General features: G+C 43.6%; 1 long non-coding RNA gene across 1 annotated transcript in view; it reads left to right on the top strand.

Annotated features, from left to right (window-relative positions):
- LOC129666672 (uncharacterized) overlaps window positions 1–918 on the top strand; it is a 3955-nt gene extending 3037 nt beyond the window's left edge. The window contains exon 3 of the long non-coding RNA XR_008718629.1: window positions 702–918. This is a non-coding gene — a long non-coding RNA (uncharacterized LOC129666672). The remainder of the gene's footprint in view (window positions 1–701) is intronic.
- The last annotated feature ends 4082 nt before the right edge of the window (window positions 919–5000 follow it).

Genomic DNA, 5000 nt, shown 5'->3' with positions numbered 1-5000 from the left:
CATTAGATGGGCAGTCACAGTTCAGTTTGGAGAGTCATAAAGCTCATTTGTCACAGCGGCCACCACTAGTCTGCGTTTTATACAGGCTGATGTCTGCTGCAAAGCTAACTGCGCACCGTCACCGTAAACTTCCCTTCTGCATTGTGAAATGATGATCTTTATCTAAGTTTAAGGAGAAATTTCTCCTCCTTTCACTTTTTGGAGCCTGGTTTCTTTGCTGGACCTGAACAGAGGTCGTGAGTGAAGCCGGGCTGAGCAGCTCTGGCGTGTACACAACAAGACCCCTTCTCTGTAGAACATAACAAATTATGCATTTCACATCATGGCTTTTGTGAGAAAATGGAGCCCCATTCTGTTCCCTAACGCCTCCTTAAGAGAAGCCAGGCTCCTGTGATCTGTCCTTACCACTGTCCCTACTCTTCATGGGTTCTTTTGAAAAACTTTTTTTGTTTGGATTCTTAGCTTATATCATTTTTGCAAGTATGAGTTCAAAGTCACAAGCAGCTATTTCTATAGACAAATGAGCAGCTTGGGAGCCTTGGGATTGTAATGTTAGTGTACCTTTGATTTTTGGTATTTAGTGGTAATGCTGTCATTACATAACTATATGCTTGAACTATATATGAGCAAACAAATGTGATTTTTTTTTCTAATTAAGATGTTAAAAACATATTATTAAAAATATTTTTTCTCTATTTCAGCTCTTTGTTGCTCTTATGGGAAAGAAGCTATTGATAAGCGATCCTGAGTAACCAAAAAGCAACTTCTGTGGAGATGATGCTGAGTGTAGGAAACACCTCCTGAGCCGCCCTACCTCCTGAGCCCTGTGGAGATCTGACTTCTCCTGAATGTCTGGTCTTGGTGTCTCAGAATATACACTTGGAGCCTGGAAAATCTGTCCCCTTAGTGCTTCGCCCCAGGATTTGACTACAGTAGATATTCCTAACATTTGTGAGATGAATGAATGAACAAATAAAGAAATAAATGACAAGGAGAAGGTGTAAGCTAGAAGATAATGTGATCCCTAAGAAGCCACAGCACTGTGATTTTCTGCCACACTGACCCTGGTCTTGTCCACATAATCTTACTTTATTGCTAAGACAAGAGAGCAAAGGGTGAAGCCAATAGAAATTTGAGTAAATCTGGTACATAGAGTTTGCTCTTGAGACCCTAAGGTCCATCTTGAGGAATGAGAGATAAGAGTCTGATTGCCCATCAGCTCTACAGACTGTGTGTGAGCCTGCTCATGGTCAGCTAAATACTCATGAGCCCAGCACCATGCAGAAGACCGGCCACTTAGGTAAAGACATCTACCGAAGCCCAGAAGCCCAGCATTGCTTGAAACATCAGAAAACTCCAAGTCATTGCAAGGACCAGCTGGAGAGCTCATGCAGGGAAGAGGCAGGGCATGTGAATAGCCTACCTTCCTTAACTGGAACTTGATTTCAGCATGAAAACCACAGAGATCTACTAAAGGACTAAACAAAAACGACAAAGCATGAAAAGGGAAGAAGCCAAAGAGTGAAATGCTTAACAACCCTGATATCTAATTCCCCAAACAAGGGCAGTCTGGGGAATAGTAGGAAATCCTGAGGATATGTATATGCTGGAGAGAAGGGGACAGAAGCTTCAGATTCTTCCCAGGAAACTCCCAGGTCTCCACAGACAGGAAAGGGGAAGAGCAACAGTGACCTGATGGGAGAAAAGGAGAAGAGGTACCTGGGTGGGTTTACAAGAAGAATCCACCATGGATGTTCTCTTGAGTGGCAGGACAGGTAGGATGCCCTGAGAGGCTGTAGGAGCAGCAGACTTGGCTGAATTGCCCTAGTGAAGACTTTAAGAATTAAGGCTGAAGGCTACAGGTTCCAGTGGGATGGTCACTAAGTCCTGGAGATCTAAGGCACAGCAAGTTCTGTGGTTAATAACACAGCACTAAACTTGAAATACACTAGGAGGTGAGCTCTTTCCAAAGGATAAAAGGAGGAGGGGTTGAAAAATGAGCAAGAGGATGGGAGGAGGAGGGAGGATACAGAAGAAATGAGAAAGAAAAGAAGTATATTGAGGGTGGGGAGGTAATCATGCTAATTAACAAATTTACCACCCAAATCCTCTCCTTCCTCCTCCTCCTCTTCTTTTTTCTTCCTCTTCCTTCTTCTCTTTCTGCCCATTCCTCCTCCTCCCTCTCTTTTCCCCCAGTAATGATGAAATGTTGAGGTGAGACCTATAAACTCTGCCTTAGCAGTGCCAATGAGAAAGGACCAATGAGGAGAGAGAAGTGGGCAGGCAGCAGACAGAGCCTGGACAAGTCTGGGACATGCGGGCTGGAGAGAAGGAAAACAACAGCTTCAGATTTCTTCCAGGTTGGTGTTCACAGAAAGGCAAGGGTAACAGGAGCAGTGATTTCATGGGAGGGAAGGAGAAAAATGTGCTTGCATCCACCACGGGTGCTCTTTTCTGTGAGAGAACACTTAGGGATGTAGAGAGATCATGACCCCAATGTATGAAATCGAGCCTCAAGAGAATGAACTCTAGACTCAGTTTTCTTGTGTATGTGTGTATTCTTGTGTGTGGGTTCACAGACACATAAGTATATAATCCATGTGTCATTCTTAGTAATGCCAGCCCCCTACTTTGAGATGGGTCTGTTATTATCATGGTTAGGTGTTTGGGCTGTGAGCCCATGAGATCCCCCTGTCTCTATTTCCCCAACTCTGGGGTGACTAGTGAAGGCCACAATGCCTAACATATTTTCATGGGTTTTGGGATTAAAGTCAGGTACTCATGCTCACCAGGCAAGCACTGAACACTGAGCCAGCTCCCCACTCAAGTTCACTTTTGTCAAACATTTGTTAGCTCACTAACTTCCCAGGATGCATCAGGCACATTCACATAGAAGCCTTATTCCATTTAAATTCTTACTGTCAAAGAAAGTCTTGAAGCTGGAGAGCAGCAGTGTTCTAACTGTAAGAAGCAATGGCTTCCTGTGGTACTTAGCAAATGGTGGTATTCCTTACCACCTCCTGTGAGGCAAAACGCAAAGATTAGATCCCTCAACTTGCTTGGTAGAATGTAGTCTAACTACGTAACATAGGTGTTTTCCATTGTTACAATGTTATTCTGGGTTTGCTTCATGCATGTTACTTTTCTGTTGTAATAAGCATTGTGACCAAAGCAACTTCAGAGTTTCTATTGGTTTAGGTTCCGGAAGGTTAGAATCCATGTAGGGGGGAAGACATGGTATGACAGCAAGAACAGGAAGCTGGCTGACCACATGTTCATCCACACAGGAAGGGGAGAAGAGGGGAGAGGGCAGGGGAGAGAAGGGGTGGGATGGGGGTAGGGAAGGAGCACAAACTCTCACCCCACCCCCTCTCCAACCCCCAATTACGTAATTCATCCAGAGAGGCTGTACTTAAAAGTTCCCATGACTTTCCCAGTCAGTACCAGCAGTTGGGAGCCAAGCCTGTAGGGTACATTTCTCATTCAAAAACCACCATATTCCACCTCAAGGTCTCCATAGGCACATGGGCATATCATAACGCAAAATATATTTAGTCCAATTTCAGAAGTTCCCATACTTTTTAAGTCTCAATACTGTTGAAAGTTTTTAAGGTCCCTTCGAAGACTGAAGTCAATTTTAAAATTACTAATTAGTTAAATAAAGGGACAATTTATATACTCCCAACATACAATGACACATTGTATATATTACCACTTCAAAATGGAGGAATGGGAGCATAGTGAGGAAAGATTAGACCCACAGGAAGGCTGACACTTAGCAGGCAAACACCAAATCCGGTAGTTCCATGTCTAGTATCTGGGGCTTTGGTTTCAAGAGTAGTTCTGCCCTTCCAGCTTCACTGCCTGAGATGTCTTTGCCTTGGGCTGGTTCCACTCCCTGTATGCAACTCTCCTCGGTAGATGATGAGCTCATGACTCTGGCATCTCCAACATCTTGGAGTCTCTACCACACTAAACAGCTTCATTCTATGGCCTCTCAGTGCATCTTTGAAGGAACTGTAACACCATGACATGTTTCCTGGACTCAGTAGATATCTGACACTACAGAGGAAGAACCCAGGACTCTCTCAAGTACCTCGTGGCTGATACTGCTAAATTTAGTTGCCAGCATGGGGTTTACCCTGGCCTCTTGAACTACAGTTGCACCAACATCTGTACATTCAAGCTATTGCTTTCTATGAGTAAGTAACCCCTTAGCTCTCTTTCACAAGATGGGTATTTGGCTGGGTATGGTCTTGCCTTGAGAGTACTTTTTATCTTCCCAATAAAAAGCAGGAGACTTCTCTTTAATAATGCTGGTCTCCTTAACAATCACAGTCTTTCTTTTAACACAACGGTGGCTGCAGGGTTTCCCAATGTTCTCTTCTCCAAACGTCAGTTTTCATTTCTTTTTATCCTGCTTCTTGCGCTTTTCCATTGTAGGACTGAATAAGGGTAATCAGTAATAACCATGCCACAGACTCGATACTTTACTGCTATGAATTTTCTTCTACCAGATAAATCCATCTATTATTTTAAAATTTAGCTTTATATAAACTCTTAGGACATGGGCAGAAAATAACCAGGTTCTTTGCCAAAATATTACATAAATGGCTTCTCGCCTAGTTGCTAATAAGAGTTCTTGTTCCCTTCTGAAACCTCAGGGTCTGGGGCTCTCAGCATTACAGTCTTCCAGGTTCCTACTAGAATGGCCAGATAAGCTCTGATTACAACATTCAATGTTTTTCTAGGCCACTGTTTTGAAGTCTTCCTCATTCCTCTTAAAACCAACATGGCCAAGTTCTTTACAGTAACAACTTTACTTTCCTGCTTCCAGTATCTGTTGTAATAAAATGGTCCCAGGGTTCTAGAGGAATGAAGTGCATCATGGCGGGAAGCATGGCAGCAGGAACAGGGAGCAAGCTGATCACATTCTCAGCCACACACAGGAAAGTGGAGAGCAAACAGGAAGGGGTGAGGCACAAACCCTTAATGTCCAC

The sequence above is a fragment of the Psammomys obesus genome, unplaced genomic scaffold, assembly GCF_907164565.1.
Source record: "Psammomys obesus unplaced genomic scaffold, mPsaObe1.curated_primary_1811, whole genome shotgun sequence".
In the NCBI taxonomy this organism is placed as follows: Eukaryota; Metazoa; Chordata; class Mammalia; order Rodentia; family Muridae; genus Psammomys; species Psammomys obesus.
This window is presented reverse-complemented; position numbering and strand designations above follow the sequence as displayed.